This window comes from Manihot esculenta, chromosome 16, assembly GCF_001659605.2.
Source record: "Manihot esculenta cultivar AM560-2 chromosome 16, M.esculenta_v8, whole genome shotgun sequence".
NCBI lineage: Eukaryota > Viridiplantae > Streptophyta > Magnoliopsida > Malpighiales > Euphorbiaceae > Manihot > Manihot esculenta.
In genome coordinates, this window is record NC_035176.2 from 1367248 (window position 1) to 1378953 (window position 11706).

Genomic DNA, 11706 nt, shown 5'->3' on the forward strand with positions numbered 1-11706 from the left:
CCTTGGGGATCTCACCTATGTTGAGCAGCCAGTACGGATCCTAGACACCCAGATCAGAAAGCTAAGGAACAAGGAAATCCCGATGGTGAAAGTCCTTTGGAATCACCACAATATAGAAGAGTGTACCTGGGAGACACGGGAGTCCATGCTCCAGCAATATCCTCATCTCTTCTAAGGTAAGTTTTATATGCTTTGTATGTATGTTTATATGTATGCCATGCTAGTGTTGTTTGGTGAACATTCGGCGACGAATGTTCTTAAGGGGGAAAGAATGTAATACCCGGCTAGACTTCGGTATCGGAATTCCTACCGTCCGATGGAATCTCAGATGTCGAAAACCTCTAGAAGGGTAAAATTATGTTTTCATAAAAGGTTTTCATGTATTTTATGGTTTTAAGTAAAAAGAAAAATGAGTTTTTGCATGAAAATAACTTTGGAGGAAAACCCAGGTTCGGCCGCCGAACCTCAAGTTCGGCCGCCGAACATGCATGCACTTCGGGAGTGCTTTAGGCCCCCGAAGGCATAAGTGAGGGAAGTCCAGGTTTGGCCGCCGAACATGGCATGCATGCGGAGGCACGTTCGGCCCCCGAATGTAGCTTGGCCAGCCACCTATAAAAGGGTCTCCTTATCTGAACGGGCGAGCTTTTCATCTATGTAGGTTCGGACCCGAGGAACTGAGGACCCCAGCAGTGAGACAGCTGCTCCAGTGTCTTGTCAGAGCTAGCCAGAGGTGAGTAGAATAGAACTATGTTTTAAATTAATGAAAGTTTTTAGCATGTTTCATGCATCATGAATGCCATGTATGTATATTAGGATGTATTGCATTAGAATTCACGAATATGTTGCATTGCATTATATGATGATGATGTGGATGGTCATTGGATGATCCATTAGCTCTCGTATGATATGAAATGATGATGATACGGTATGTATGGAAGTCCAGGACGAGGCCCATTCTACGCCCCTGGCAATATGTTAAGAGAAAGACCAGGTTGAGGCCCATTCTACGCCCCTTGCATTATTGAAATGTTATGTTATGTTATGTTAAGAGAAAGACTAGGTCGAGGCCCATTCTACGCCCCTGGCACTATTGGACTATGTTGAGGGCTATTGGTGACAATTTCATCATTGATGTGATTTGTTTGAGATGTGATGCATTCCATTGTAGCATATATTTTAAATGTTTTACTATTCTGTTCACTGGGCTCTAGTAGCTCACCCCTTTCCCCTAATTCCCCAAGTTTGCAGGTACAGGGTAGAACAGGAGGTCAAAAAGAGTAAAGTCTTGTATTATGTAATAGCTAGAAGTGGACATGATAATGTTGTAATGTAAAAGTATTGAATAGTCATGTAATAAGGATGTATGTTGAGGATTAGAGATTGTGCTTGACCCTATGTGTAGAGTTATCTCTTTTGTATACATGATCAATGTTTTTATGGTGTTTATGATAGACCAAGCTTAATATACGTTGTGATACCCCATTGGAGCATTTGATGAGAGCTCCAGTGTGTGGTTTATGTTTATGTTATGAGTATGTACAGGTTAAGCTTGGTAAAGGAAAGAAAAAATTCACAGTTTTTATGTATATGTATGATCATGTATGGGATTAAACAGGTTTACAGATTATATGTCAGGCTTGCTACGGGTCCCGGCGGCCTTAAACCGATCTGGATCCTAGCGCCGATAGCAGTTTGGTTTCCGAGTCATTACAATATATTTTATACTATAATTTTTTTATATTTTAAATTTTTATTAAACTATAATATACGTATAATAAGAATGACAAGTAAACAATGGGATTAACAAAAAAGGCATTGTTAAAATAAAAAATGTATTTTAAAGGCTATTTTGATAGTCAAATAAAACTTTGGAGAGTATATTGTAATTTTTTATTTTTTTAAATTTAATTTATTTCTCTTGATTATAATTGAGATAAAATGAAAAAAAAATAGTTCAATTATCTAAAATTTAAAGTTTTAGATGTAAATATGAATTAATGCAAATATTTTAATTTTTAATTTTTATCCAGTAGGTCTTTTAAGAAATAATCATATCACATGTGATATGATATCTATACTAAAAATTTTTTATTAAAATTTTAAAGTTAAAATATAAATAAAAAGTGGTAAATGTTTTGATTTTTTTTTTATCCAACATGCCTTTATAATAATATAAGGATGAATTATAATTAAATGACCATTTTATTATAAAACACAACTTTATAACTAAATTTAGAAATATATGGAATAAGTTTTACAAAATTTTAGAAAATAAAATGCAATTTATTCTAATTAAAAAAATTTTAATTAATTTTTAAATAAAAAATTAATATTTATTAACCGTATTAGGGAGGAAAGCTCCAATTTGCTAAAATATTGTTAAAACTTGCAAGATAGTGTTATACCTCTAAATGTACCTATTTGAAGTCTTATCAATTAGGCTGAGATCTTCTTGTGAAGACTTTGACTAAGACTTGGTTGCTTTGAGGAGTCGTATCCCATGCAAAAGCCATCTATTTCCAAGTATCACTCTCCTTTTCCACGTAGCATCTTATAAATTTCAACACCAAACTTAACTAATTAAACTCCAATTTCCAGGAAAAAGAACGACAGAAAGTAGTGATGAATTGATCCTTTCCCTAGTAGAACAAACGAATTTGATCCCCCAAATGAATCCTTTTAAATTATCCATAAGCTTGTCCTTGTTGCTTAGCCTTGCCATTACTGCAAAAGCACAGCCCAAGTATATCCACCATTTTTGCTCAAACACAACCATTTTCTCTACAAACAGCACCTACCAAGCCAATTTATATGTCCTCTTCACTTTTCTTTCCTCCAACGCATCCCGCCCACTTGGGTTTCACTACACATCCGCCGGCCAGAATCCTGACGATGTTTATGGCTCATTTCTCTGTCGCGGCGATTATAGCCCTGATGTTTGCCAAGATTGTGTCTCTTTCGCTACCCAGGTGGACCTAGCCCGACGTTGCCCTGTTGAGGAAGAGGCCATGATATGGTACGATCAGTGCTTTGTGCGTTACTCAAACAGCTCATTCTTCTCCACTATGGAGCAAGAACCTATGATATATAATCGGAATGTGAATAACGTCACTGACGTAGGTCTTCTTCGATATCTATTGAATACCACCATGAGCGTTGCAGCTGCTGAGGCCGCTAGTATTCCATCAGAAGCCAAGAAGTTTGCTGTTAAAGAAGTAGATTTTGAGGAGTCTCAGAAGCTGTACTACCTTGTGCAATGCACACCGGATCTATCTGGGTCTGATTGTAACTCGTGTCTTCAGATAGCTATCTCACTATTGTTGGAGTATTGTGATCGAAGCAAAGGAGGAAGAATGTGGTGTCCGAGTTGCGGTGTTCGTTATGAAATGTACATATTTTTTAATACTACTGTACTAGGAGCGCCACCATTGCCGCCGGTGGATGTTCTTCCTCCAGCTCCTCCGCCGACTACTGAGATAGGAACCAGACCACCAGGTAAACTTGGTTTGTACCGTTTAGGCCTTTATCGTTGTTAAAAGCTCATCTAGCTGCCGCCTGCCTCCCAATGGCTAGACCATGGTTGTGTTAGATGTTTTCATTTATTTCCTTTCATTGAAGGGAATTTAAGTATGACAGAATTCAATCTTCTTCTTTATTCCCTCTTTTTTTGGAGGAAGAAGGGAAATGAAAGGAAAATATGTTGATTTACACAGGAAAAAGAGGCATCTCAACTGTTACAATCGTAGCCATTGTTGCTGCAATTTTTGTCTCTATTGTGCTCTCTGTCTTGGGATTCTGTTTGGCAAGAAAGAAATGCAACGGTGTGGAGGAAGATAATGGTAAAAATTTCTCTAATTCATTTTTGTAATTAAGGAATCTCAATGACCTTTTATGATCTTTGAGTTACTGTTCTATAATTCCCCCTATGCAATTGTGGTATGTGAATTACTTGTCAGAGCTCAAAGAGATCTCTGTGTTTTCTATTTAGGTGGAGAAGAGATTTCTTCCTTGCAATTTGATCTGAGTACATTAACAATTGCTACAAAGAACTTCTCTGATGATAACAAGTTAGGAGAAGGTGGATTCGGTCAGGTTTACAAGGTGGGCAACTACTAATCACTTGAAATTTGGCACAAGGGTCTAACAATTAATGTAAGTAAATTTCCAGGGCACGCTTCCTGATGGGCAAGAAATAGCAGTGAAGAGACTATCGAGAAGCTCAGTGCAAGGTGCACGAGAATTTAAAAATGAGGTTCTATTATTAGCCAAGCTTCAACACAGAAATCTTGTGAAGCTGAGGGGATTTTGCCTGGAAGTACAAGAAAAGATTCTTGTCTATGAATTTGTTCCCAACAAAAGCCTTGACGACTTTCTTTTCGGTCCGATCTTCTTAACTTTATTTGTATTTGCATTGAATCTAACATGCAGATCTTGCTTAAATGTTTGATTTCATGGATGTATAGATCCTGAAAAGCGAGGACAATTGGATTGGAGAAGACGTTACAAAATAATAGAAGGAATTGCTAAAGGGTGTCTTTACCTTCATGAGGATTCTCGACCTAGAGTTATACATCGTGACCTGAAAGCCAGCAATATTTTGTTAGATAAAGATATGAATCCAAAAATATCAGATTTTGGTATGGCTAGAATTTTTGGAGTTGATCAAACTCATGCAGATACAAGTAGAATTGCTAGGACACTGTAAGTTCTGCTTCATCGATCTCATTTTCCTCCACACGAGAAAATTCAAGGTCCGTTCATTATGATGTTTACCAACTTTTTCTGCCTATGTTAATGATTCAGTGGATACATGCCTCCCGAATATGCAATGCACGGACTGTTTTCCGTCAAGTCTGACACATAAAGCTTTGGCGTCTTAGTTCTTGAAATTATAAGTGGAAAGAAGATTAATTCTTTCATTCAAACAGATAGCGGTACTGATGGCCTTGTGGGCTACGTAAGTATGAAGTTTTGTTCTTTTTGTTGTAGCCTATATTAATTTATCAGAACCTAGATAATTGATGCTTCACATAATTGCTTGAACTGTTTCCAGGCCTGGAAACACTGGAGAAATGGGACACCTATGGAAGTGTTGGATCCAAATTTGGTTGATTCATGTTCAAGAAATGAAGTATTGACATGCATCCAAATGGGGTTGTTATGTGTTCAGAAAGATCCAGCTGAGAGACCCACCATGGAAACAGTACTTCTCATGCTCAATAGCTATTCTGCTACTCTTCCAGTGCCTCAAGAACCTGCATTTTTTCTCCACGGCGCATCAAGGCGGAGCTTCACCCTGAATGGGTTGGAGTCCGATCAGTCTGCTAGAAAGACAGTGTCGTGTTCTGTTGATGAAGCATCAATTACTGAAGTGTATCCTCGATAAAAATTATACAATTAAAAGAAAATATATTTGAGATGAATATTAGTATTATCCTAATAAGTTAATGAAAAAATATTTAAAATTTTTTTTTTTATCTATATAATCCTAAATAATTAAAAAAAATATCAATTTCAATTAATTTTGTTTAAACTATTTGTTAATTTGAAATTTACGGTCTGATTCATATGAATTCATGAGAAGTAGATTTATTAAAAGTCAAAGTGCTATCCTTCAAGTTTTGTAACTTTACTGATGGATAGAAAATTCTATTAGTAAATTACAAACTGTTTTTCCAATTTGTTAGGAATTCATTTGTAACAATTTTTTTTTAAAAAAAATTGAATTAATATTTTAATTAAAAAATATTATTTTATTAATATTATAAATATTAAAAATTTAATTTTGATGAAATTAAATTAATATTTTATTATTTTATAATGCATTTTAAGTTTTTAATCGTTGATTTCATTACTTTTTATGGAGATTGGATATTTCGGAGAAAACATTTACGAGTTTTTTCTCCTTCTCCTTCTTCTTACTTCTACTTTTTCTTCTTACATGTTAATGATGTTTTTTTTTTTTCTAATTTTTTTTTGTTGGTTAATGTGGAATTTAAAATTTTACATTAATTACTTTATTTTTTATATATAGAATGATTTAAATATCAATAGTAATAATCTGATTTAAATTGATTCAAATAATTTTTAAATTTAATTTAAATTATTCACTAATTTAATAAATTAATTAAAAAAATAAACATAAAAATTATTTAAATTAATTTAAATCAGATTGTCACAAGTAAGAAATGATTTTAAAAAAAGTAAAATAAGTGTTAATTTTATTAAATAAAATAATAAAATGTTAATTGAAATAGTCAATTCGCTGTAAATGAAATAAAATCTTAAATTGAGTTAAATGGTTTGAATTTTATTTTATTATCAGATTTCATAGTACAACAATATATATTAAATAATATTATTAAAGTTAAATTAATAATCATAATAAATTAAAATAAAAATAATTGGCAATAATTAAAGACATCGCTAAAAGATTGACTTTGTATATAGTTTTGCCTAAACTTTATTATAATTTTATTCTATTAAGCAGCCACGTACAGTTACGATTACCTAAAAAGTTATTTATTTATTTAACAAATTCCATTGGTGCAAGTTGCGTCAATGTGGAAAAGCCAACACCCAAATAATAAAAAAGTGTATCAAATAATTGATAATATTAAAAAATAGAGAAGTTTTGGCGAAGGTGGCTTAAGCAGACATCAGTTCTTCACTTCTGTCATTATCCATTGGCTATCATTTTGTAATTTCTCAATAATGCTCATTTTCACCTTACACTTATTATATTAAATTATAGATTATTTTAATTTTTTCTCTAAAAACAATAATTAATTCATCAATTCATTTTATTTAATATATACTTTAAGAAATAAATTTATAATTTTAAAATAATTTAATAATACAAATACTTAATTTTTTAATTAAAAAATTAAGTAAAGTTTATTTTTGTATATTAAATATGTGAATTGTGAACCTCATAAATATCTTGATATTCTGAAGAAGATAATAAATTTGGGTTTGACTTGACTTATGATACGAGTCATCTTCCCCTGTTCCACATTGCATCTCACATCATCACCACACCTAATTGAGAAGAGAAAGACTTTAACTTGCATTTTCCCGGAAAAAAAAAAAAAGAAAGAAAGAGAAAAGAAAGGGAAACATAAAGCAGCGGCCAAATTGATTTTTCTTCTTCTTGTTCAGTTAAACAGAAGCAAGAGCACAATAATTTGATCCGCCAAATGAAGTCTCTTAAGTTATTCATAATCTTACCTTTCTTGCTCGGAGTTGCCATTACAGCCGGAGCTCAGCCCATTTATCTTTATCATGATTGCCCAAATACAACAACTTTTACAGCAAACAGCACTTATCAAGCCAATCTAAATACCCTTCTATCTTCTCTTTCCTCCAACGCGACCGTCAATAATGGTGGGTTTTACAACATCTCTGCTGGGCGGGACCCCGACGATGTCTATGGTCTATTTCTCTGCCGTGGTGATTCTAGCTCCGATGTCTGCCAAAATTGTGTCACCTTAGCCGCCCAGGACATTGTCCAACGTTGCCCTGTCGAGAAAGTAGCCATAGTATGGTACGATCAGTGCCTTCTACGTTACTCAAACGAGTCCTTCTTCTCCACCATGAGGGAATCTCCTAAGGTATTCATGTGGAATACGCAAAATATCTCAGATCAAACTCGTTTTAATGGGATATTAGGGAACACCATGAAAGATGCGGCTGCTGAGGCTGCAAATGTTCGATCAGGAGCTAAGAAGTTCGCCGTAAAACAAGCAAATTTTACGGCGTTTCAGACTCTGTACACCCTCTCGCAGTGCACACCGGATTTATCCAGCTCTGATTGTGTCACTTGTCTTCAGGGAGCTATCTCAGATTTGCCGAGTTGTTGTGGTGGAAAGCAAGGAGGAAGAGTCTTGTCTCCGAGTTGCAATATTCGTTATGAAGTTTACTCATTTTATAATGATACTGCGACTAGACCACCGCCTCCTCCGCCGTCACCGTCGCCAGTGGTCCTCCCTCCTCCGTCTCCAGGTCCAGTAACAAGACCACAAGGTAAAGTTTAGTTGTCATTATTCTAGTCATGTGGGTTCGGCATGGCCTTCTTATTGCTACATCTCCATGTTTATTACATTAGATACGCTATGTTTCGGACCAACCCAACTATAAATTCATATTCATAACTGTCTTAAAGAGCTACTGAAAATCCGTTGGATCTAATCTTTCTCAATTTAAGCAGGAAAAAGTGGCATCTCAGCTGTTACAATTGTCGCCATTGTTGTTCCAATTTCTATCTCTATTGTGCTATTTTGCATGGGCTTGTGTTTCGTAAGGAGACGGGCAAGAAAGAAGTATGACTCTGTACAGGAAGATGGTAATTATGAAATCGCAATATTGTTTCATGATTTTGGTCTCTGTTATTGTCGCAAAGAATTCACAAAACTCAATCAACTTGTCCTTGGTTTTCATGTAGATGGTAATGAAATTTCAACTGCGGAGTCTTTGCAATTTGATCTGAGTATGATAGAAGCTGCTACAAATAACTTCTCTGATGATAACCGGCTAGGTGAAGGTGGATTTGGTGCTGTTTACAAGGTGGGCAATTGTTAATCATTTAATTATTGTAAATTTTGAGCATTCTAAGTCCATTAACTCAGAAAATTTGGAAAAGGGTCTAACAATTCGTGGAAGTAAATTACCAGGGAACACTTCCTAATGGACGAGAAATAGCAGTGAAGAGACTATCAACAAGCTCCGGACAAGGTGCAGGAGAATTTAAAAATGAGGTGGTATTGTTAGCCAAGCTTCAACATAGAAATCTTGTGAGGCTGATTGGATTTTGCTTGGAGGGACAAGAAAAGATTCTTGTCTACGAATTTGTTCCCAACAAAAGCCTTGACTACTTTCTTTTCGGTCAGGATCCACCTCTTCACACATGTTTAACTCTGTTCAGTGTTGAATCTAACATGCAAATCTGATTTACATGTTTGATTTCACGGATATGTAGACCCTGAAAAGCAAGGGCAATTGGATTGGGAAAGACGTTACAAAATCATCGGAGGAATTGCAAGAGGGTTTCTTTATCTTCACGAGGATTCTCGACTTCGAATCATACATCGCGACCTTAAAGCTAGCAATGTCTTGTTAGATCAAGATATGAATCCAAAAATATCAGATTTTGGTATGGCAAGGATTTTCGGAGTTGATCAAAGTGAAGGAAATACAAATAGAGTCGTTGGCACATAGTAAGCTAACAAAAGTTCTCTGACTAAATCATATCAGCATATTACAAATGCTCTGTTCAGGATATTACAAGCATCATTACAGAACTTTTGTTGACTTTGTACTAACATTGCTCTGCCTGTGTTGATGATTGTTTTAGTGGATATATGTCTCCCGAATATGCAATGCATGGACAATTCTCAGTGAAGTCGGACATGTACAGCTTCGGTGTCTTAGTTCTCGAAATCATAAGTGGAAAGAAGAATAGCTCTTTCTATCAAACGGATGGTGCTGACGACCTTGTAAGCTATGTAAGTGTGAAGTTTTCTACCACCTTTGTTGTTATACATGTGGCTTTGAATATTGAGAGCTTGGAGAGATTGTATCACTTTTGTTCGATCATAGTGAAACTTTATTTCTACCTTGCCTATGGATATAAACTTTACGGTCGAACCATGTTAAATTTTTATGAGAGTGCTACAACTGCATCGACATAATTACTTAGAAATTTTTGTAGGTCTGGAAACATTGGAGAAATGGTACACCATTGGAAGTGTTGGATCCAGTTTTGAGGGATTCATATTCAAGAAATGAAGTGTTGAGGTGCATACAAATAGGTTTACTATGTGTTCAGGAAGATCCAGCTGACAGACCAACAATGGCAACTGTAGTTCTCATGCTCAATAGTTACTCTGTTACACTTCCAGTGCCTCAACAGCCAGCATTTGTTGCCAACAGCAGATCAGCGCAGAGCTTCACACTCAAGGCATTTGAGTCAGATCAATCTACTACCAAGTCAGCGCAATTGTCTGTTGATGAAGAATCAATTACTGAAGTCTATCCTCGATAATGACCAGATGATATTACTCATTTCCCCTCAAAAATAAACTCTGCAGCTGCAGATTTTCATCATTCAAGAATCTTGATTTTTGCATAAATCCCGTTTTTGAAAGCATTGGAAATGTTTAACTCTCGAGTAATATAGGAATTGTTGCAGCAATCTTCCGATGCAAAATTGGACGGCAATACAATATCATCAAATACCAATTTATTTCTCTTAATGCAGAACGTAACCAAATTGAAAAAGCCTAGCATTTTCAAAGTGAATTCTCGAGAGCTAATAGTCCACAAGCCGTAGAATATTGAGAAATTTTATCATACAGCTATATATAGCATTTTTATTATATACATTTCTACATGAGTTCCACCATAATCGTTGATCAATATCTCTGTTCTAAATTGAACCTAGATGAAACTTAGACGGGATTTCTTGTAGGTAGGATTTTTTTTTAAAAAAAAATTTGTTATAGTTACGGAGGTCTCGTGTATATATAGATTTTAGAAAAAATTACTTTTAATTTTTAAAATATAAAATAATTAATGGATTTATTTATTTATTTTTAAGTATAGCATAATTAACATATTGATTCCATCAAAACTAAATATTTTTCCATAAAAAATACTGATAGTAATAGAAAAAATGATTAAATTACTACTTTTAAAATATAACATTTTAACTTTTAAATTTTAATTTTTATAAATTTATAGGTCTCTCTTAGAGAATTAAATCAACAAAATTCCATTTACAAATTAAAACAACAAATTGAAAATATGAAACTCAATTTCTACAAAGAAATAAAAATTTCAATAAATTCAAGATTTAAACTCAATAAAAGAAAAAATATTTTTTTGTCCTTGAAATATAATATAATTAACAAATTTATCATTTATTTTTCGAATTCAATACTTTAGATTTTAAAATTTAAAGTAGTAAAATTTAATTCTGTTAAAATTTAAAAAAAAATATCAAAATTTAATTCTGTTAAAATTAAAAAAAAATATCAAATTCAATCTACTCGCTGCTTGCATCTTTGACCACTCGCGTCACTTGCTACTTGCATTGTCGATCACTTGTGTCACTGATCAATTTTTCACCTCCTTCTCAATTACTACAAAATGAATTTTTAACATACAAATTTTATAGTTTTGATTATGGGTTAAACATAAATAATAAAGAAGTTGCGGAAAGTAGATGACAGAAATATGAGAATCTGAAGGATAGAAAAAATTTTTATTAGGAAAAATTATTACTTAGAATTTATGATATGGAGAAATTTATTAATTGGTTTTTTAGTTTTGAAAAATACATTAAAATGTTCCTGACATTTTATAAAGACTATTAATTAGATTTTTCGTTAATTTTAATTGTTAAATATTTTAAAAAAAATTTAAAATATTTTTAATATGGAGAAACTAATGAGTAAATTTTTTAATAATTTGAGAATTAATTAATAAATTTTTTAAAATTATAAGAATTAAATTATAAAATGTTTAACCACAAAATTAATGAAAAAATTAATTAATAAATTTTTTAAAATATTAAAAATATTTTAATATATTTTTTAAAATTAAAAGATTCACTGCTAAATTTTTCTATATCATAAAAGTTAAGTAATAATTTTTTATTTTATTATTAATAAAAATAATTTTAAAATTATATTTAATCTCTTTTAC

General features: G+C 33.3%; 1 pseudogene; it reads left to right on the forward strand.

Annotated features, from left to right (window-relative positions):
- The first annotated feature begins 2621 nt into the window (after nucleotides 1-2621).
- LOC110603954 lies at nucleotides 2622-10249 on the forward strand (annotated as a pseudogene).
- The last annotated feature ends 1457 nt before the right edge of the window (nucleotides 10250-11706 follow it).